General features: G+C 61.8%; 35 non-coding genes across 35 annotated transcripts; all 35 read right to left on the bottom strand.

Annotated features, from left to right (window-relative positions):
• Positions 1-106: 106 nt before the first annotated feature.
• Positions 107-225, bottom strand: LOC140256478 (5S ribosomal RNA). Its single transcript, XR_011904745.1, has one exon. It is a non-coding gene; the product is annotated as a 5S ribosomal RNA (ribosomal RNA).
• Positions 226-673: 448 nt separating this feature from the next.
• LOC140256473 (5S ribosomal RNA) lies at positions 674-792 on the bottom strand. The gene has a single exon (XR_011904740.1). It is a non-coding gene; the product is annotated as a 5S ribosomal RNA (ribosomal RNA).
• Positions 793-1240: 448 nt separating this feature from the next.
• LOC140256472 (5S ribosomal RNA) lies at positions 1241-1359 on the bottom strand. Its single transcript, XR_011904739.1, has one exon. It is a non-coding gene; the product is annotated as a 5S ribosomal RNA (ribosomal RNA).
• A 448-nt stretch (positions 1360-1807) lies between these two features.
• Positions 1808-1926, bottom strand: LOC140256471 (5S ribosomal RNA). Its single transcript, XR_011904738.1, has one exon. It is a non-coding gene; the product is annotated as a 5S ribosomal RNA (ribosomal RNA).
• Positions 1927-2374: 448 nt separating this feature from the next.
• On the bottom strand, positions 2375-2493 carry LOC140256470 (5S ribosomal RNA). Its single transcript, XR_011904737.1, has one exon. It is a non-coding gene; the product is annotated as a 5S ribosomal RNA (ribosomal RNA).
• Positions 2494-2941: 448 nt separating this feature from the next.
• On the bottom strand, positions 2942-3060 carry LOC140256469 (5S ribosomal RNA). The gene has a single exon (XR_011904736.1). It is a non-coding gene; the product is annotated as a 5S ribosomal RNA (ribosomal RNA).
• Positions 3061-3508: 448 nt separating this feature from the next.
• Positions 3509-3627, bottom strand: LOC140256468 (5S ribosomal RNA). The gene has a single exon (XR_011904735.1). It is a non-coding gene; the product is annotated as a 5S ribosomal RNA (ribosomal RNA).
• Positions 3628-4075: 448 nt separating this feature from the next.
• On the bottom strand, positions 4076-4194 carry LOC140256467 (5S ribosomal RNA). Its single transcript, XR_011904734.1, has one exon. It is a non-coding gene; the product is annotated as a 5S ribosomal RNA (ribosomal RNA).
• Positions 4195-4642: 448 nt separating this feature from the next.
• On the bottom strand, positions 4643-4761 carry LOC140256465 (5S ribosomal RNA). The gene has a single exon (XR_011904732.1). It is a non-coding gene; the product is annotated as a 5S ribosomal RNA (ribosomal RNA).
• Positions 4762-5209: 448 nt separating this feature from the next.
• On the bottom strand, positions 5210-5328 carry LOC140256476 (5S ribosomal RNA). Its single transcript, XR_011904743.1, has one exon. It is a non-coding gene; the product is annotated as a 5S ribosomal RNA (ribosomal RNA).
• Positions 5329-5776: 448 nt separating this feature from the next.
• On the bottom strand, positions 5777-5895 carry LOC140256464 (5S ribosomal RNA). Its single transcript, XR_011904731.1, has one exon. It is a non-coding gene; the product is annotated as a 5S ribosomal RNA (ribosomal RNA).
• A 448-nt stretch (positions 5896-6343) lies between these two features.
• LOC140256466 (5S ribosomal RNA) lies at positions 6344-6462 on the bottom strand. Its single transcript, XR_011904733.1, has one exon. It is a non-coding gene; the product is annotated as a 5S ribosomal RNA (ribosomal RNA).
• A 448-nt stretch (positions 6463-6910) lies between these two features.
• Positions 6911-7029, bottom strand: LOC140256463 (5S ribosomal RNA). The gene has a single exon (XR_011904730.1). It is a non-coding gene; the product is annotated as a 5S ribosomal RNA (ribosomal RNA).
• A 448-nt stretch (positions 7030-7477) lies between these two features.
• On the bottom strand, positions 7478-7596 carry LOC140256462 (5S ribosomal RNA). Its single transcript, XR_011904729.1, has one exon. It is a non-coding gene; the product is annotated as a 5S ribosomal RNA (ribosomal RNA).
• A 448-nt stretch (positions 7597-8044) lies between these two features.
• LOC140256461 (5S ribosomal RNA) lies at positions 8045-8163 on the bottom strand. The gene has a single exon (XR_011904728.1). It is a non-coding gene; the product is annotated as a 5S ribosomal RNA (ribosomal RNA).
• A 448-nt stretch (positions 8164-8611) lies between these two features.
• Positions 8612-8730, bottom strand: LOC140256538 (5S ribosomal RNA). The gene has a single exon (XR_011904802.1). It is a non-coding gene; the product is annotated as a 5S ribosomal RNA (ribosomal RNA).
• Positions 8731-9178: 448 nt separating this feature from the next.
• Positions 9179-9297, bottom strand: LOC140256537 (5S ribosomal RNA). Its single transcript, XR_011904801.1, has one exon. It is a non-coding gene; the product is annotated as a 5S ribosomal RNA (ribosomal RNA).
• Positions 9298-9745: 448 nt separating this feature from the next.
• Positions 9746-9864, bottom strand: LOC140256532 (5S ribosomal RNA). The gene has a single exon (XR_011904797.1). It is a non-coding gene; the product is annotated as a 5S ribosomal RNA (ribosomal RNA).
• A 448-nt stretch (positions 9865-10312) lies between these two features.
• LOC140256536 (5S ribosomal RNA) lies at positions 10313-10431 on the bottom strand. Its single transcript, XR_011904800.1, has one exon. It is a non-coding gene; the product is annotated as a 5S ribosomal RNA (ribosomal RNA).
• A 448-nt stretch (positions 10432-10879) lies between these two features.
• Positions 10880-10998, bottom strand: LOC140256535 (5S ribosomal RNA). Its single transcript, XR_011904799.1, has one exon. It is a non-coding gene; the product is annotated as a 5S ribosomal RNA (ribosomal RNA).
• Positions 10999-11446: 448 nt separating this feature from the next.
• On the bottom strand, positions 11447-11565 carry LOC140256533 (5S ribosomal RNA). The gene has a single exon (XR_011904798.1). It is a non-coding gene; the product is annotated as a 5S ribosomal RNA (ribosomal RNA).
• A 448-nt stretch (positions 11566-12013) lies between these two features.
• LOC140256531 (5S ribosomal RNA) lies at positions 12014-12132 on the bottom strand. Its single transcript, XR_011904796.1, has one exon. It is a non-coding gene; the product is annotated as a 5S ribosomal RNA (ribosomal RNA).
• Positions 12133-12580: 448 nt separating this feature from the next.
• Positions 12581-12699, bottom strand: LOC140256530 (5S ribosomal RNA). Its single transcript, XR_011904795.1, has one exon. It is a non-coding gene; the product is annotated as a 5S ribosomal RNA (ribosomal RNA).
• Positions 12700-13147: 448 nt separating this feature from the next.
• On the bottom strand, positions 13148-13266 carry LOC140256475 (5S ribosomal RNA). The gene has a single exon (XR_011904742.1). It is a non-coding gene; the product is annotated as a 5S ribosomal RNA (ribosomal RNA).
• A 448-nt stretch (positions 13267-13714) lies between these two features.
• On the bottom strand, positions 13715-13833 carry LOC140256529 (5S ribosomal RNA). Its single transcript, XR_011904794.1, has one exon. It is a non-coding gene; the product is annotated as a 5S ribosomal RNA (ribosomal RNA).
• A 448-nt stretch (positions 13834-14281) lies between these two features.
• On the bottom strand, positions 14282-14400 carry LOC140256528 (5S ribosomal RNA). Its single transcript, XR_011904793.1, has one exon. It is a non-coding gene; the product is annotated as a 5S ribosomal RNA (ribosomal RNA).
• Positions 14401-14848: 448 nt separating this feature from the next.
• LOC140256527 (5S ribosomal RNA) lies at positions 14849-14967 on the bottom strand. Its single transcript, XR_011904792.1, has one exon. It is a non-coding gene; the product is annotated as a 5S ribosomal RNA (ribosomal RNA).
• Positions 14968-15415: 448 nt separating this feature from the next.
• LOC140256526 (5S ribosomal RNA) lies at positions 15416-15534 on the bottom strand. Its single transcript, XR_011904791.1, has one exon. It is a non-coding gene; the product is annotated as a 5S ribosomal RNA (ribosomal RNA).
• Positions 15535-15982: 448 nt separating this feature from the next.
• LOC140256525 (5S ribosomal RNA) lies at positions 15983-16101 on the bottom strand. The gene has a single exon (XR_011904790.1). It is a non-coding gene; the product is annotated as a 5S ribosomal RNA (ribosomal RNA).
• A 448-nt stretch (positions 16102-16549) lies between these two features.
• On the bottom strand, positions 16550-16668 carry LOC140256524 (5S ribosomal RNA). Its single transcript, XR_011904789.1, has one exon. It is a non-coding gene; the product is annotated as a 5S ribosomal RNA (ribosomal RNA).
• Positions 16669-17116: 448 nt separating this feature from the next.
• On the bottom strand, positions 17117-17235 carry LOC140256521 (5S ribosomal RNA). The gene has a single exon (XR_011904786.1). It is a non-coding gene; the product is annotated as a 5S ribosomal RNA (ribosomal RNA).
• Positions 17236-17683: 448 nt separating this feature from the next.
• LOC140256523 (5S ribosomal RNA) lies at positions 17684-17802 on the bottom strand. Its single transcript, XR_011904788.1, has one exon. It is a non-coding gene; the product is annotated as a 5S ribosomal RNA (ribosomal RNA).
• A 448-nt stretch (positions 17803-18250) lies between these two features.
• On the bottom strand, positions 18251-18369 carry LOC140256522 (5S ribosomal RNA). The gene has a single exon (XR_011904787.1). It is a non-coding gene; the product is annotated as a 5S ribosomal RNA (ribosomal RNA).
• Positions 18370-18817: 448 nt separating this feature from the next.
• On the bottom strand, positions 18818-18936 carry LOC140256520 (5S ribosomal RNA). Its single transcript, XR_011904785.1, has one exon. It is a non-coding gene; the product is annotated as a 5S ribosomal RNA (ribosomal RNA).
• A 448-nt stretch (positions 18937-19384) lies between these two features.
• LOC140256519 (5S ribosomal RNA) lies at positions 19385-19503 on the bottom strand. The gene has a single exon (XR_011904784.1). It is a non-coding gene; the product is annotated as a 5S ribosomal RNA (ribosomal RNA).
• Positions 19504-19679: the final 176 nt, after the last annotated feature.

Here is a 19679-nt window from a genome sequence, read left to right as displayed (position 1 = left end):
AAAGAGAGAGAGAGAGAGAGAGAGAAAAGCCTCAAAACTCAAAAGTTCCTATATCCTGCAAACAGAAAAATTAAACACAAACAAAGAAAGAAGAGAACGAAGCAAAAGCCTACAACACCCGGTATTCCCAGGAGGTCTCCCATCCAAGTACTAACCAGGCCCGACCCTGCTTAGCTTCCGAGATCAGACGAGATCGGGCGTTACCAGGGTGGGATGGCCGTAGGCACCTCCCGCTCCTGCTCAGGCCCTCTTCCCAGCTTCACGCACTACCAAAGCCCCACACGCTAACACAACGCTCAGCCAAACACACACAGCCCTCCTGACTACAACAAAGACCAACTCACACGCAAGACCACCCAACTCAAACACGCTTACGCACAACACCGCACAACACTCGACGCGCCCTACCACGGACAGCGATACGCACCCAAGCCAAGAAAGACAACCACTGCCCCGCTTACAGCACCGCAAACCCACCGCACGCGCACGACTCACCAACGGAAGCCTCGGTTGCCACTTGCACGCACATCCCGCTGCCCCAACGGGCCCCCAAACCAACTCGCACGCCCACCAGCCCCACAACACTTACGCACCCACACAGCTCCCCAGAGGACCCGCAGCGACACGGCAGCGCAACTGCCCGGCCCCGCGGGCCCCAAGGGGAAAAGAAAAAAGCCTACAGCACCCGGTATTCCCAGGAGGTCTCCCATCCAAGTACTAACCAGGCCCGACCCTGCTTAGCTTCCGAGATCAGACGAGATCGGGCGTTACCAGGGTGGGATGGCCGTAGGCACCTCCTGCTCCTGCTCAGGCCCTCTTCCCAGCTTCACGCACTACCAAAGCCCCACACGCTAACACAACGCTCAGCCAAACACACACAGCCCTCCTGACTACAACAAAGACCAACCCACACGCAAGTCCACCCAACTCAAACACGCTTACACACAACACCGCACAACACTCGACGCGCCCTACCACGGACAGCGATACGCACCCAAGCCAAGAAAGACAACCACTGCCCCGCTTACAGCACCGCAAACCCACCGCACGCGCACGACTCACCAACGGAAGCCTCGGTTGCCACTTGCACGCACATCCCGCTGCCCCAACGGGCCCCCAAACCAACTCGCACGCCCACCAGCCCCACAACACTTACGCACCCACACAGCTCCCCAGAGGACCCGCAGCGACACGGCAGCGCAACCGCCCGGCCCCGCGGGCCCCAAGGGGAAAAGAAAAAAGCCTACAGCACCCGGTATTCCCAGGAGGTCTCCCATCCAAGTACTAACCAGGCCCGACCCTGCTTAGCTTCCGAGATCAGACGAGATCGGGCGTTACCAGGGTGGGATGGCCGTAGGCACCTCCCGCTCCTGCTCAGGCCCTCTTCCCAGCTTCACGCACTACCAAAGCCCCACACGCTAACACAACGCTCAGCCAAACACACACAGCCCTCCTGACTACAACAAAGACCAACCCACACGCAAGTCCACCCAACTCAAACACGCTTACGCACAACACCGCACAACACTCGACGCGCCCTACCACGGACAGCGATACGCACCCAAGCCAAGAAAGACAACCACTGCCCCGCTTACAGCACCGCAAACCCACCGCACGCGCACGACTCACCAACGGAAGCCTCGGTTGCCACTTGCACGCACATCCCGCTGCCCCAACGGGCCCCCAAACCAACTCGCACGCCCACCAGCCCCACAACACTTACGCACCCACACAGCTCCCCAGAGGACCCGCAGCGACACGGCAGCGCAACCGCCCGGCCCCGCGGGCCCCAAGGGGAAAAGAAAAAAGCCTACAGCACCCGGTATTCCCAGGAGGTCTCCCATCCAAGTACTAACCAGGCCCGACCCTGCTTAGCTTCCGAGATCAGACGAGATCGGGCGTTACCAGGGTGGGATGGCCGTAGGCACCTCCCGCTCCTGCTCAGGCCCTCTTCCCAGCTTCACGCACTACCAAAGCCCCACACGCTAACACAACGCTCAGCCAAACACACACAGCCCTCCTGACTACAACAAAGACCAACCCACACGCAAGTCCACCCAACTCAAACACGCTTACGCACAACACCGCACAACACTCGACGCGCCCTACCACGGACAGCGATACGCACCCAAGCCAAGAAAGACAACCACTGCCCCGCTTACAGCACCGCAAACCCACCGCACGCGCACGACTCACCAACGGAAGCCTCGGTTGCCACTTGCACGCACATCCCGCTGCCCCAACGGGCCCCCAAACCAACTCGCACGCCCACCAGCCCCACAACACTTACGCACCCACACAGCTCCCCAGAGGACCCGCAGCGACACGGCAGCGCAACCGCCCGGCCCCGCGGGCCCCAAGGGGAAAAGAAAAAAGCCTACAGCACCCGGTATTCCCAGGAGGTCTCCCATCCAAGTACTAACCAGGCCCGACCCTGCTTAGCTTCCGAGATCAGACGAGATCGGGCGTTACCAGGGTGGGATGGCCGTAGGCACCTCCCGCTCCTGCTCAGGCCCTCTTCCCAGCTTCACGCACTACCAAAGCCCCACACGCTAACACAACGCTCAGCCAAACACACACAGCCCTCCTGACTACAACAAAGACCAACCCACACGCAAGTCCACCCAACTCAAACACGCTTACGCACAACACCGCACAACACTCGACGCGCCCTACCACGGACAGCGATACGCACCCAAGCCAAGAAAGACAACCACTGCCCCGCTTACAGCACCGCAAACCCACCGCACGCGCACGACTCACCAACGGAAGCCTCGGTTGCCACTTGCACGCACATCCCGCTGCCCCAACGGGCCCCCAAACCAACTCGCACGCCCACCAGCCCCACAACACTTACGCACCCACACAGCTCCCCAGAGGACCCGCAGCGACACGGCAGCGCAACCGCCCGGCCCCGCGGGCCCCAAGGGGAAAAGAAAAAAGCCTACAGCACCCGGTATTCCCAGGAGGTCTCCCATCCAAGTACTAACCAGGCCCGACCCTGCTTAGCTTCCGAGATCAGACGAGATCGGGCGTTACCAGGGTGGGATGGCCGTAGGCACCTCCTGCTCCTGCTCAGGCCCTCTTCCCAGCTTCACGCACTACCAAAGCCCCACACGCTAACACAACGCTCAGCCAAACACACACAGCCCTCCTGACTACAACAAAGACCAACCCACACGCAAGTCCACCCAACTCAAACACGCTTACGCACAACACCGCACAACACTCGACGCGCCCTACCACGGACAGCGATACGCACCCAAGCCAAGAAAGACAACCACTGCCCCGCTTACAGCACCGCAAACCCACCGCACGCGCACGACTCACCAACGGAAGCCTCGGTTGCCACTTGCACGCACATCCCGCTGCCCCAACGGGCCCCCAAACCAACTCGCACGCCCACCAGCCCCACAACACTTACGCACCCACACAGCTCCCCAGAGGACCCGCAGCGACACGGCAGCGCAACCGCCCGGCCCCGCGGGCCCCAAGGGGAAAAGAAAAAAGCCTACAGCACCCGGTATTCCCAGGAGGTCTCCCATCCAAGTACTAACCAGGCCCGACCCTGCTTAGCTTCCGAGATCAGACGAGATCGGGCGTTACCAGGGTGGGATGGCCGTAGGCACCTCCCGCTCCTGCTCAGGCCCTCTTCCCAGCTTCACGCACTACCAAAGCCCCACACGCTAACACAACGCTCAGCCAAACACACACAGCCCTCCTGACTACAACAAAGACCAACCCACACGCAAGTCCACCCAACTCAAACACGCTTACGCACAACACCGCACAACACTCGACGCGCCCTACCACGGACAGCGATACGCACCCAAGCCAAGAAAGACAACCACTGCCCCGCTTACAGCACCGCAAACCCACCGCACGCGCACGACTCACCAACGGAAGCCTCGGTTGCCACTTGCACGCACATCCCGCTGCCCCAACGGGCCCCCAAACCAACTCGCACGCCCACCAGCCCCACAACACTTACGCACCCACACAGCTCCCCAGAGGACCCGCAGCGACACGGCAGCGCAACCGCCCGGCCCCGCGGGCCCCAAGGGGAAAAGAAAAAAGCCTACAGCACCCGGTATTCCCAGGAGGTCTCCCATCCAAGTACTAACCAGGCCCGACCCTGCTTAGCTTCCGAGATCAGACGAGATCGGGCGTTACCAGGGTGGGATGGCCGTAGGCACCTCCCGCTCCTGCTCAGGCCCTCTTCCCAGCTTCACGCACTACCAAAGCCCCACACGCTAACACAACGCTCAGCCAAACACACACAGCCCTCCTGACTACAACAAAGACCAACCCACACGCAAGTCCACCCAACTCAAACACGCTTACGCACAACACCGCACAACACTCGACGCGCCCTACCACGGACAGCGATACGCACCCAAGCCAAGAAAGACAACCACTGCCCCGCTTACAGCACCGCAAACCCACCGCACGCGCACGACTCACCAACGGAAGCCTCGGTTGCCACTTGCACGCACATCCCGCTGCCCCAACGGGCCCCCAAACCAACTCGCACGCCCACCAGCCCCACAACACTTACGCACCCACACAGCTCCCCAGAGGACCCGCAGCGACACGGCAGCGCAACCGCCCGGCCCCGCGGGCCCCAAGGGGAAAAGAAAAAAGCCTACAGCACCCGGTATTCCCAGGAGGTCTCCCATCCAAGTACTAACCAGGCCCGACCCTGCTTAGCTTCCGAGATCAGACGAGATCGGGCGTTACCAGGGTGGGATGGCCGTAGGCACCTCCCGCTCCTGCTCAGGCCCTCTTCCCAGCTTCACGCACTACCAAAGCCCCACACGCTAACACAACGCTCAGCCAAACACACACAGCCCTCCTGACTACAACAAAGACCAACCCACACGCAAGTCCACCCAACTCAAACACGCTTACGCACAACACCGCACAACACTCGACGCGCCCTACCACGGACAGCGATACGCACCCAAGCCAAGAAAGACAACCACTGCCCCGCTTACAGCACCGCAAACCCACCGCACGCGCACGACTCACCAACGGAAGCCTCGGTTGCCACTTGCACGCACATCCCGCTGCCCCAACGGGCCCCCAAACCAACTCGCACGCCCACCAGCCCCACAACACTTACGCACCCACACAGCTCCCCAGAGGACCCGCAGCGACACGGCAGCGCAACCGCCCGGCCCCGCGGGCCCCAAGGGGAAAAGAAAAAAGCCTACAGCACCCGGTATTCCCAGGAGGTCTCCCATCCAAGTACTAACCAGGCCCGACCCTGCTTAGCTTCCGAGATCAGACGAGATCGGGCGTTACCAGGGTGGGATGGCCATAGGCACCTCCCGCTCCTGCTCAGGCCCTCTTCCCAGCTTCACGCACTACCAAAGCCCCACACGCTAACACAACGCTCAGCCAAACACACACAGCCCTCCTGACTACAACAAAGACCAACCCACACGCAAGTCCACCCAACTCAAACACGCTTACGCACAACACCGCACAACACTCGACGCGCCCTACCACGGACAGCGATACGCACCCAAGCCAAGAAAGACAACCACTGCCCCGCTTACAGCACCGCAAACCCACCGCACGCGCACGACTCACCAACGGAAGCCTCGGTTGCCACTTGCACGCACATCCCGCTGCCCCAACGGGCCCCCAAACCAACTCGCACGCCCACCAGCCCCACAACACTTACGCACCCACACAGCTCCCCAGAGGACCCGCAGCGACACGGCAGCGCAACCGCCCGGCCCCGCGGGCCCCAAGGGGAAAAGAAAAAAGCCTACAGCACCCGGTATTCCCAGGAGGTCTCCCATCCAAGTACTAACCAGGCCCGACCCTGCTTAGCTTCCGAGATCAGACGAGATCGGGCGTTACCAGGGTGGGATGGCCGTAGGCACCTCCCGCTCCTGCTCAGGCCCTCTTCCCAGCTTCACGCACTACCAAAGCCCCACACGCTAACACAACGCTCAGCCAAACACACACAGCCCTCCTGACTACAACAAAGACCAACCCACACGCAAGTCCACCCAACTCAAACACGCTTACGCACAACACCGCACAACACTCGACGCGCCCTACCACGGACAGCGATACGCACCCAAGCCAAGAAAGACAACCACTGCCCCGCTTACAGCACCGCAAACCCACCGCACGCGCACGACTCACCAACGGAAGCCTCGGTTGCCACTTGCACGCACATCCCGCTGCCCCAACGGGCCCCCAAACCAACTCGCACGCCCACCAGCCCCACAACACTTACGCACCCACACAGCTCCCCAGAGGACCCGCAGCGACACGGCAGCGCAACCGCCCGGCCCCGCGGGCCCCAAGGGGAAAAGAAAAAAGCCTACAGCACCCGGTATTCCCAGGAGGTCTCCCATCCAAGTACTAACCAGGCCCGACCCTGCTTAGCTTCCGAGATCAGATGAGATCGGGCGTTACCAGGGTGGGATGGCCGTAGGCACCTCCCGCTCCTGCTCAGGCCCTCTTCCCAGCTTCACGCACTACCAAAGCCCCACACGCTAACACAACGCTCAGCCAAACACACACAGCCCTCCTGACTACAACAAAGACCAACCCACACGCAAGTCCACCCAACTCAAACACGCTTACGCACAACACCGCACAACACTCGACGCGCCCTACCACGGACAGCGATACGCACCCAAGCCAAGAAAGACAACCACTGCCCCGCTTACAGCACCGCAAACCCACCGCACGCGCACGACTCACCAACGGAAGCCTCGGTTGCCACTTGCACGCACATCCCGCTGCCCCAACGGGCCCCCAAACCAACTCGCACGCCCACCAGCCCCACAACACTTACGCACCCACACAGCTCCCCAGAGGACCCGCAGCGACACGGCAGCGCAACCGCCCGGCCCCGCGGGCCCCAAGGGGAAAAGAAAAAAGCCTACAGCACCCGGTATTCCCAGGAGGTCTCCCATCCAAGTACTAACCAGGCCCGACCCTGCTTAGCTTCCGAGATCAGACGAGATCGGGCGTTACCAGGGTGGGATGGCCGTAGGCACCTCCCGCTCCTGCTCAGGCCCTCTTCCCAGCTTCACGCACTACCAAAGCCCCACACGCTAACACAACGCTCAGCCAAACACACACAGCCCTCCTGACTACAACAAAGACCAACCCACACGCAAGTCCACCCAACTCAAACACGCTTACGCACAACACCGCACAACACTCGACGCGCCCTACCACGGACAGCGATACGCACCCAAGCCAAGAAAGACAACCACTGCCCCGCTTACAGCACCGCAAACCCACCGCACGCGCACGACTCACCAACGGAAGCCTCGGTTGCCACTTGCACGCACATCCCGCTGCCCCAACGGGCCCCCAAACCAACTCGCACGCCCACCAGCCCCACAACACTTACGCACCCACACAGCTCCCCAGAGGACCCGCAGCGACACGGCAGCGCAACCGCCCGGCCCCGCGGGCCCCAAGGGGAAAAGAAAAAAGCCTACAGCACCCGGTATTCCCAGGAGGTCTCCCATCCAAGTACTAACCAGGCCCGACCCTGCTTAGCTTCCGAGATCAGACGAGATCGGGCGTTACCAGGGTGGGATGGCCGTAGGCACCTCCCGCTCCTGCTCAGGCCCTCTTCCCAGCTTCACGCACTACCAAAGCCCCACACGCTAACACAACGCTCAGCCAAACACACACAGCCCTCCTGACTACAACAAAGACCAACCCACACGCAAGTCCACCCAACTCAAACACGCTTACGCACAACACCGCACAACACTCGACGCGCCCTACCACGGACAGCGATACGCACCCAAGCCAAGAAAGACAACCACTGCCCCGCTTACAGCACCGCAAACCCACCGCACGCGCACGACTCACCAACGGAAGCCTCGGTTGCCACTTGCACGCACATCCCGCTGCCCCAACGGGCCCCCAAACCAACTCGCACGCCCACCAGCCCCACAACACTTACGCACCCACACAGCTCCCCAGAGGACCCGCAGCGACACGGCAGCGCAACCGCCCGGCCCCGCGGGCCCCAAGGGGAAAAGAAAAAAGCCTACAGCACCCGGTATTCCCAGGAGGTCTCCCATCCAAGTACTAACCAGGCCCGACCCTGCTTAGCTTCCGAGATCAGACGAGATCGGGCGTTACCAGGGTGGGATGGCCGTAGGCACCTCCCACTCCTGCTCAGGCCCTCTTCCCAGCTTCACGCACTACCAAAGCCCCACACGCTAACACAACGCTCAGCCAAACACACACAGCCCTCCTGACTACAACAAAGACCAACCCACACGCAAGTCCACCCAACTCAAACACGCTTACGCACAACACCGCACAACACTCGACGCGCCCTACCACGGACAGCGATACGCACCCAAGCCAAGAAAGACAACCACTGCCCCGCTTACAGCACCGCAAACCCACCGCACGCGCACGACTCACCAACGGAAGCCTCGGTTGCCACTTGCACGCACATCCCGCTGCCCCAACGGGCCCCCAAACCAACTCGCACGCCCACCAGCCCCACAACACTTACGCACCCACACAGCTCCCCAGAGGACCCGCAGCGACACGGCAGCGCAACCGCCCGGCCCCGCGGGCCCCAAGGGGAAAAGAAAAAAGCCTACAGCACCCGGTATTCCCAGGAGGTCTCCCATCCAAGTACTAACCAGGCCCGACCCTGCTTAGCTTCCGAGATCAGACGAGATCGGGCGTTACCAGGGTGGGATGGCCGTAGGCACCTCCCGCTCCTGCTCAGGCCCTCTTCCCAGCTTCACGCACTACCAAAGCCCCACACGCTAACACAACGCTCAGCCAAACACACACAGCCCTCCTGACTACAACAAAGACCAACCCACACGCAAGTCCACCCAACTCAAACACGCTTACGCACAACACCGCACAACACTCGACGCGCCCTACCACGGACAGCGATACGCACCCAAGCCAAGAAAGACAACCACTGCCCCGCTTACAGCACCGCAAACCCACCGCACGCGCACGACTCACCAACGGAAGCCTCGGTTGCCACTTGCACGCACATCCCGCTGCCCCAACGGGCCCCCAAACCAACTCGCACGCCCACCAGCCCCACAACACTTACGCACCCACACAGCTCCCCAGAGGACCCGCAGCGACACGGCAGCGCAACCGCCCGGCCCCGCGGGCCCCAAGGGGAAAAGAAAAAAGCCTACAGCACCCGGTATTCCCAGGAGGTCTCCCATCCAAGTACTAACCAGGCCCGACCCTGCTTAGCTTCCGAGATCAGACGAGATCGGGCGTTACCAGGGTGGGATGGCCGTAGGCACCTCCCGCTCGTGCTCAGGCCCTGTTCCCAGCTTCACGCACTACCAAAGCCCCACACGCTAACACAACGCTCAGCCAAACACACACAGCCCTCCTGACTACAACAAAGACCAACCCACACGCAAGTCCACCCAACTCAAACACGCTTACGCACAACACCGCACAACACTCGACGCGCCCTACCACGGACAGCGATACGCACCCAAGCCAAGAAAGACAACCACTGCCCCGCTTACAGCACCGCAAACCCACCGCACGCGCACGACTCACCAACGGAAGCCTCGGTTGCCACTTGCACGCACATCCCGCTGCCCCAACGGGCCCCCAAACCAACTCGCACGCCCACCAGCCCCACAACACTTACGCACCCACACAGCTCCCCAGAGGACCCGCAGCGACACGGCAGCGCAACCGCCCGGCCCCGCGGGCCCCAAGGGGAAAAGAAAAAAGCCTACAGCACCCGGTATTCCCAGGAGGTCTCCCATCCAAGTACTAACCAGGCCCGACCCTGCTTAGCTTCCGAGATCAGATGAGATCGGGCGTTACCAGGGTGGGATGGCCGTAGGCACCTCCCGCTCCTGCTCAGGCCCTCTTCCCAGCTTCACGCACTACCAAAGCCCCACACGCTAACACAACGCTCAGCCAAACACACACAGCCCTCCTGACTACAACAAAGACCAACCCACACGCAAGTCCACCCAACTCAAACACGCTTACGCACAACACCGCACAACACTCGACGCGCCCTACCACGGACAGCGATACGCACCCAAGCCAAGAAAGACAACCACTGCCCCGCTTACAGCACCGCAAACCCACCGCACGCGCACGACTCACCAACGGAAGCCTCGGTTGCCACTTGCACGCACATCCCGCTGCCCCAACGGGCCCCCAAACCAACTCGCACGCCCACCAGCCCCACAACACTTACGCACCCACACAGCTCCCCAGAGGACCCGCAGCGACACGGCAGCGCAACCGCCCGGCCCCGCGGGCCCCAAGGGGAAAAGAAAAAAGCCTACAGCACCCGGTATTCCCAGGAGGTCTCCCATCCAAGTACTAACCAGGCCCGACCCTGCTTAGCTTCCGAGATCAGACGAGATCGGGCGTTACCAGGGTGGGATGGCCGTAGGCACCTCCCGCTCCTGCTCAGGCCCTCTTCCCAGCTTCACGCACTACCAAAGCCCCACACGCTAACACAACGCTCAGCCAAACACACACAGCCCTCCTGACTACAACAAAGACCAACCCACACGCAAGTCCACCCAACTCAAACACGCTTACGCACAACACCGCACAACACTCGACGCGCCCTACCACGGACAGCGATACGCACCCAAGCCAAGAAAGACAACCACTGCCCCGCTTACAGCACCGCAAACCCACCGCACGCGCACGACTCACCAACGGAAGCCTCGGTTGCCACTTGCACGCACATCCCGCTGCCCCAACGGGCCCCCAAACCAACTCGCACGCCCACCAGCCCCACAACACTTACGCACCCACACAGCTCCCCAGAGGACCCGCAGCGACACGGCAGCGCAACCGCCCGGCCCCGCGGGCCCCAAGGGGAAAAGAAAAAAGCCTACAGCACCCGGTATTCCCAGGAGGTCTCCCATCCAAGTACTAACCAGGCCCGACCCTGCTTAGCTTCCGAGATCAGACGAGATCGGGCGTTACCAGGGTGGGATGGCCGTAGGCACCTCCCGCTCCTGCTCAGGCCCTCTTCCCAGCTTCACGCACTACCAAAGCCCCACACGCTAACACAACGCTCAGCCAAACACACACAGCCCTCCTGACTACAACAAAGACCAACCCACACGCAAGTCCACCCAACTCAAACACGCTTACGCACAACACCGCACAACACTCGACGCGCCCTACCACGGACAGCGATACGCACCCAAGCCAAGAAAGACAACCACTGCCCCGCTTACAGCACCGCAAACCCACCGCACGCGCACGACTCACCAACGGAAGCCTCGGTTGCCACTTGCACGCACATCCCGCTGCCCCAACGGGCCCCCAAACCAACTCGCACGCCCACCAGCCCCACAACACTTACGCACCCACACAGCTCCCCAGAGGACCCGCAGCGACACGGCAGCGCAACCGCCCGGCCCCGCGGGCCCCAAGGGGAAAAGAAAAAAGCCTACAGCACCCGGTATTCCCAGGAGGTCTCCCATCCAAGTACTAACCAGGCCCGACCCTGCTTAGCTTCCGAGATCAGACGAGATCGGGCGTTACCAGGGTGGGATGGCCGTAGGCACCTCCCACTCCTGCTCAGGCCCTCTTCCCAGCTTCACGCACTACCAAAGCCCCACACGCTAACACAACGCTCAGCCAAACACACACAGCCCTCCTGACTACAACAAAGACCAACCCACACGCAAGTCCACCCAACTCAAACACGCTTACGCACAACACCGCACAACACTCGACGCGCCCTACCACGGACAGCGATACGCACCCAAGCCAAGAAAGACAACCACTGCCCCGCTTACAGCACCGCAAACCCACCGCACGGGCACGACTCACCAACGGAAGCCTCGGTTGCCACTTGCACGCACATCCCGCTGCCCCAATGGGCCCCCAAACCAACTCGCACGCCCACCAGCCCCACAACACTTACGCACCCACACAGCTCCCCAGAGGACCCGCAGCGACACGGCAGCGCAACCGCCCGGCCCCGCGGGCCCCAAGGGGAAAAGAAAAAAGCCTACAGCACCCGGTATTCCCAGGAGGTCTCCCATCCAAGTACTAACCAGGCCCGACCCTGCTTAGCTTCCGAGATCAGACGAGATCGGGCGTTACCAGGGTGGGATGGCCGTAGGCACCTCCCGCTCCTGCTCAGGCCCTCTTCCCAGCTTCACGCACTACCAAAGCCCCACACGCTAACACAACGCTCAGCCAAACACACACAGCCCTCCTGACTACAACAAAGACCAACCCACACGCAAGTCCACCCAACTCAAACACGCTTACGCACAACACCGCACAACACTCGACGAGCCCTACCACGGACAGCGATACGCACCCAAGCCAAGAAAGACAACCACTGCCCCGCTTACAGCACCGCAAACCCACCGCGCGCGCACGACTCACCAACGGAAGCCTCGGTTGCCACTTGCACGCACATCCCGCTGCCCCAACGGGCCCCCAAACCAACTCGCACGCCCACCAGCCCCACAACACTTACGCACCCACACAGCTCCCCAGAGGACCCGCAGCGACACGGCAGCGCAACCGCCCGGCCCCGCGGGCCCCAAGGGGAAAAGAAAAAAGCCTACAGCACCCGGTATTCCCAGGAGGTCTCCCATCCAAGTACTAACCAGGCCCGACCCTGCTTAGCTTCCGAGATCAGACGAGATCGGGCGTTACCAGGGTGGGATGGCCGTAGGCACCTCCCGCTCCTGCTCAGGCCCTCTTCCCAGCTTCACGCACTACCAAAGCCCCACACGCTAACACAACGCTCAGCCAAACACACACAGCCCTCCTGACTACAACAAAGACCAACCCACACGCAAGTCCACCCAACTCAAACACGCTTACGCACAACACCGCACAACACTCGACGCGCCCTACCACGGACAGCGATACGCACCCAAGCCAAGAAAGACAACCACTGCCCCGCTTACAGCACCGCAAACCCACCGCACGCGCACGACTCACCAACGGAAGCCTCGGTTGCCACTTGCACGCACATCCCGCTGCCCCAACGGGCCCCCAAACCAACTCGCACGCCCACCAGCCCCACAACACTTACGCACCCACACAGCTCCCCAGAGGACCCGCAGCGACACGGCAGCGCAACCGCCCGGCCCCGCGGGCCCCAAGGGGAAAAGAAAAAAGCCTACAGCACCCGGTATTCCCAGGAGGTCTCCCATCCAAGTACTAACCAGGCCCGACCCTGCTTAGCTTCCGAGATCAGACGAGATCGGGCGTTACCAGGGTGGGATGGCCATAGGCACCTCCCGCTCCTGCTCAGGCCCTCTTCCCAGCTTCACGCACTACCAAAGCCCCACACGCTAACACAACGCTCAGCCAAACACACACAGCCCTCCTGACTACAACAAAGACCAACCCACACGCAAGTCCACCCAACTCAAACACGCTTACGCACAACACCGCACAACACTCGACGCGCCCTACCACGGACAGCGATACGCACCCAAGCCAAGAAAGACAACCACTGCCCCGCTTACAGCACCGCAAACCCACCGCACGCGCACGACTCACCAACGGAAGCCTCGGTTGCCACTTGCACGCACATCCCGCTGCCCCAACGGGCCCCCAAACCAACTCGCACGCCCACCAGCCCCACAACACTTACGCACCCACACAGCTCCCCAGAGGACCCGCAGCGACACGGCAGCGCAACCGCCCGGCCCCGCGGGCCCCAAGGGGAAAAGAAAAAAGCCTACAGCACCCGGTATTCCCAGGAGGTCTCCCATCCAAGTACTAACCAGGCCCGACCCTGCTTAGCTTCCGAGATCAGACGAGATCGGGCGTTACCAGGGTGGGATGGCCGTAGGCACCTCCCGCTCCTGCTCAGGCCCTCTTCCCAGCTTCACGCACTACCAAAGCCCCACACGCTAACACAACGCTCAGCCAAACACACACAGCCCTCCTGACTACAACAAAGACCAACCCACACGCAAGTCCACCCAACTCAAACACGCTTACGCACAACACCGCATAACACTCGACGCGCCCTACCACGGACAGCGATACGCACCCAAGCCAAGAAAGACAACCACTGCCCCGCTTACAGCACCGCAAACCCACCGCACGCGCACGACTCACCAACGGAAGCCTCGGTTGCCACTTGCACGCACATCCCGCTGCCCCAACGGGCCCCCAAACCAACTCGCACGCCCACCAGCCCCACAACACTTACGCACCCACACAGCTCCCCAGAGGACCCGCAGCGACACGGCAGCGCAACCGCCCGGCCCCGCGGGCCCCAAGGGGAAAAGAAAAAAGCCTACAGCACCCGGTATTCCCAGGAGGTCTCCCATCCAAGTACTAACCAGGCCCGACCCTGCTTAGCTTCCGAGATCAGACGAGATCGGGCGTTACCAGGGTGGGATGGCCGTAGGCACCTCCTGCTCCTGCTCAGGCCCTCTTCCCAGCTTCACGCACTACCAAAGCCCCACACGCTAACACAACGCTCAGCCAAACACACACAGCCCTCCTGACTACAACAAAGACCAACCCACACGCAAGTCCACCCAACTCAAACACGCTTACGCACAACACCGCACAACACTCGACGCGCCCTACCACGGACAGCGATACGCACCCAAGCCAAGAAAGACAACCACTGCCCCGCTTACAGCACCGCAAACCCACCGCACGCGCACGACTCACCAACGGAAGCCTCGGTTGCCACTTGCACGCACATCCCGCTGCCCCAACGGGCCCCCAAACCAACTCGCACGCCCACCAGCCCCACAACACTTACGCACCCACACAGCTCCCCAGAGGACCCGCAGCGACACGGCAGCGCAACCGCCCGGCCCCGCGGGCCCCAAGGGGAAAAGAAAAAAGCCTACAGCACCCGGTATTCCCAGGAGGTCTCCCATCCAAGTACTAACCAGGCCCGACCCTGCTTAGCTTCCGAGATCAGACGAGATCGGGCGTTACCAGGGTGGGATGGCCGTAGGCACCTCCTGCTCCTGCTCAGGCCCTCTTCCCAGCTTCACGCACTACCAAAGCCCCACACGCTAACACAACGCTCAGCCAAACACACACAGCCCTCCTGACTACAACAAAGACCAACCCACACGCAAGTCCACCCAACTCAAACACGCTTACGCACAACACCGCACAACACTCGACGCGCCCTACCACGGACAGCGATACGCACCCAAGCCAAGAAAGACAACCACTGCCCCGCTTACAGCACCGCAAACCCACCGCACGCGCACGACTCACCAACGGAAGCCTCGGTTGCCACTTGCACGCACATCCCGCTGCCCCAACGGGCCCCAAAACCAACTCGCACGCCCACCAGCCCCACAACACTTACGCACCCACACAGCTCCCCAGAGGACCCGCAGCGACACGGCAGCGCAACCGCCCGGCCCCGCGGGCCCCAAGGGGAAAAGAAAAAAGCCTACAGCACCCGGTATTCCCAGGAGGTCTCCCATCCAAGTACTAACCAGGCCCGACCCTGCTTAGCTTCCGAGATCAGACGAGATCGGGCGTTACCAGGGTGGGATGGCCGTAGGCACCTCCCGCTCCTGCTCAGGCCCTCTTCCCAGCTTCACGCACTACCAAAGCCCCACACGCTAACACAACGCTCAGCCAAACACACACAGCCCTCCTGACTACAACAAAGACCAACCCACACGCAAGTCCACCCAACTCAAACACGCTTACGCACAACACCGCACAACACTCGACGCGCCCTACCACGGACAGCGATACGCACCCAAGCCAAGAAAGACAACCACTGCCCCGCTTACAGCACCGCAAACCCACCGCGCGCGCACGACTCACCAACGGAAGCCTCGGTTGCCACTTGCACGCACATCCCGCTGCCCCAACGGGCCCCCAAACCAACTCGCACGCCCACCAGCTTCACAACACTTACGCACCCACACAGCTCCCCAGAGGACCCGCAGCGACACGGCAGCGCAACCGCCCGGCCCCGCGGGCCCCAAGGGGAAAAGAAAAAAGCCTACAGCACCCGGTATTCCCAGGAGGTCTCCCATCCAAGTACTAACCAGGCCCGACCCTGCTTAGCTTCCGAGATCAGACGAGATCGGGCGTTACCAGGGTGGGATGGCCGTAGGCACCTCCCGCTCCTGCTCAGGCCCTCTTCCCAGCTTCACGCACTACCAAAGCCCCACACGCTAACACAACGCTCAGCCAAACACACACAGCCCTCCTGACTACGACAAAGACCAACCCACACGCAAGTCCACCCAACTCAAACACGCTTACGCACAACACCGCACAACACTCGACGCGCCCTACCACGGACAGCGATACGCACCCAAGCCAAGAAAGACAACCACTGCCCCGCTTACAGCACCGCAAACCCACCGCACGCGCACGACTCACCAACTGAAGCCTCGGTTGCCACTTGCACGCACATCCCGCTGCCCCAACGGGCCCCCAAACCAACTCGCACGCCCACCAGCCCCACAACACTTACGCACCCACACAGCTCCCCAGAGGACCCGCAGCGACACGGCAGCGCAACCGCCCGGCCCCGCGGGCCCCAAGGGGAAAAGAAAAAAGCCTACAGCACCCGGTATTCCCAGGAGGTCTCCCATCCAAGTACTAACCAGGCCCGACCCTGCTTAGCTTCCGAGATCAGACGAGATCGGGCGTTACCAGGGTGGGATGGCCGTAGGCACCTCCTGCTCCTGCTCAGGCCCTCTTCCCAGCTTCACGCACTACCAAAGCCCCACACGCTAACACAACGCTCAGCCAAACACACACAGCCCTCCTGACTACAACAAAGACCAACCCACACGCAAGTCCACCCAACTCAAACACGCTTACGCACAACACCGCACAACACTCGACGCGCCCTACCACGGACAGCGATACGCACCCAAGCCAAGAAAGACAACCACTGCCCCGCTTACAGCACCGCAAACCCACCGCACGCGCACGACTCACCAACGGAAGCCTCGGTTGCCACTTGCACGCACATCCCGCTGCCCCAACGGGCCCCCAAACCAACTCGCACGCCCACCAGCCCCACAACACTTACGCACCCACACAGCTCCCCAGAGGACCCGTAGCGACACGGCAGCGCAACCGCCCGGCCCCGCGGGCCCCAAGGGGAAAAGAAAAAAGCCTACAGCACCCGGTATTCCCAGGAGGTCTCCCATCCAAGTACTAACCAGGCCCGACCCTGCTTAGCTTCCGAGATCAGATGAGATCGGGCGTTACCAGGGTGGGATGGCCGTAGGCACCTCCCGCTCCTGCTCAGGCCCTCTTCCCAGCTTCACGCACTACCAAAGCCCCACACGCTAACACAACGCTCAGCCAAACACACACAGCCCTCCTGACTACAACAAAGACCAACCCACACGCAAGTCCACCCAACTCAAACACGCTTACGCACAACACCGCACAACACTCGACGCGCCCTACCACGGACAGCGATACGCACCCAAGCCAAGAAAGACAACCACTGCCCCGCTTACAGCACCGCAAACCCACCGCACGCGCACGACTCACCAACGGAAGCCTCGGTTGCCACTTGCACGCACATCCCGCTGCCCCAACGGGCCCCCAAACCAACTCGCACGCCCACCAGCCCCACAACACTTACGCACCCACACAGCTCCCCAGAGGACCCGCAGCGACACGGCAGCGCAACCGCCCGGCCCCGCGGGCCCCAAGGGGAAAAGAAAAAAGCCTACAGCACCCGGTATTCCCAGGAGGTCTCCCATCCAAGTACTAACCAGGCCCGACCCTGCTTAGCTTCCGAGATCAGACGAGATCGGGCGTTACCAGGGTGGGATGGCCGTAGGCACCTCCCGCTCCTGCTCAGGCCCTCTTCCCAGCTTCACGCACTACCAAAGCCCCACACGCTAACACAACGCTCAGCCAAACACACACAGCCCTCCTGACTACAACAAAGACCAACCCACACGCAAGTCCACCCAACTCAAACACGCTTACGCACAACACCGCATAACACTCGACGCGCCCTACCACGGACAGCGATACGCACCCAAGCCAAGAAAGACAACCACTGCCCCGCTTACAGCACCGCAAACCCACCGCACGCGCACGACTCACCAACGGAAGCCTCGGTTGCCACTTGCACGCACATCCCGCTGCCCCAACGGGCCCCCAAACCAACTCGCACGCCCACCAGCCCCACAACACTTACGCACCCACACAGCTCCCCAGAGGACCCGCAGCGACACGGCAGCGCAACCGCCCGGCCCCGCGGGCCCCAAGGGGAAAAGAAAAAAGCCTACAGCACCCGGTATTCCCAGGAGGTCTCCCATCCAAGTACTAACCAGGCCCGACCCTGCTTAGCTTCCGAGATCAGACGAGATCGGGCGTTACCAGGGTGGGATGGCCGTAGGCACCTCCTGCTCCTGCTCAGGCCCTCTTCCCAGCTTCACGCACTACCAAAGCCCCACACGCTAACACAACGCTCAGCCAAACACACACAGCCCTCCTGACTACAACAAAGACCAACCCACACGCAAGTCCACCCAACTCAAACACGCTTACGCACAACACCGCACAACACTCGACGCGCCCTACCACGGACAGCGATACGCACCCAAGCCAAGAAAGACAACCACTGCCCCGCTTACAGCACCGCAAACCCACCGCACGCGCACGACTCACCAACGGAAGCCTCGGTTGCCACTTGCACGCACATCCCGCTGCCCCAACGGGCCCCCAAACCAACTCGCACGCCCACCAGCCCCACAACACTTACGCACCCACACAGCTCCCCAGAGGACCCGCAGCGACACGGCAGCGCAACCGCCCGGCCCCGCGGGCCCCAAGGGGAAAAGAAAAAAGCCTACAGCACCCGGTATTCCCAGGAGGTCTCCCATCCAAGTACTAACCAGGCCCGACCCTGCTTAGCTTCCGAGATCAGACGAGATCGGGCGTTACCAGGGTGGGATGGCCGTAGGCACCTCCCGCTCCTGCTCAGGCCCTCTTCCCAGCTTCACGCACTACCAAAGCCCCACACGCTAACACAACGCTCAGCCAAACACACACAGCCCTCCTGACTACAACAAAGACCAACCCACACGCAAGTCCACCCAACTCAAACACGCTTACGCACAACACCGCACAACACTCGACGCGCCCTACCACGGACAGCGATACGCACCCAAGCCAAGAAAGACAACCACTGCCCCGCTTACAGCACCGCAAACCCACCGCGCGCGCACGACTCACCAACGGAAGCCTCGGTTGCCACTTGCACGCACATCCCGCTGCCCCAACGGGCCCCCAAACCAACTCGCACGCCCACCAGCTTCACAACACTTACGCACCCACACAGCTCCCCAGAGGACCCGCAGCGACACGGCAGCGCAACCGCCCGGCCCCGCGGGCCCCAAGGGGAAAAGAAAAAAGCCTACAGCACCCGGTATTCCCAGGAGGTCTCCCATCCAAGTACTAACCAGGCCCGACCCTGCTTAGCTTCCGAGATCAGACGAGATCGGGCGTTACCAGGGTGGGATGGCCGTAGGCACCTCCCGCTCCTGCTCAGGCCCTCTTCCCAGCTTCACGCACTACCAAAGCCCCACACGCTAACACAACGCTCAGCCAAACACACACAGCCCTCCTGACTACGACAAAGACCAACCCACACGCAAGTCCACCCAACTCAAACACGCTTACGCACAACACCGCACAACACTCGACGC

Source organism: Excalfactoria chinensis, chromosome 9 (genome assembly GCF_039878825.1).
Source record: "Excalfactoria chinensis isolate bCotChi1 chromosome 9, bCotChi1.hap2, whole genome shotgun sequence".
Lineage (NCBI taxonomy): Eukaryota > Metazoa > Chordata > Aves > Galliformes > Phasianidae > Excalfactoria > Excalfactoria chinensis.
Note: the sequence above shows the minus strand (reverse complement) of the source record. Positions and strands in the feature narration are given on the sequence as shown.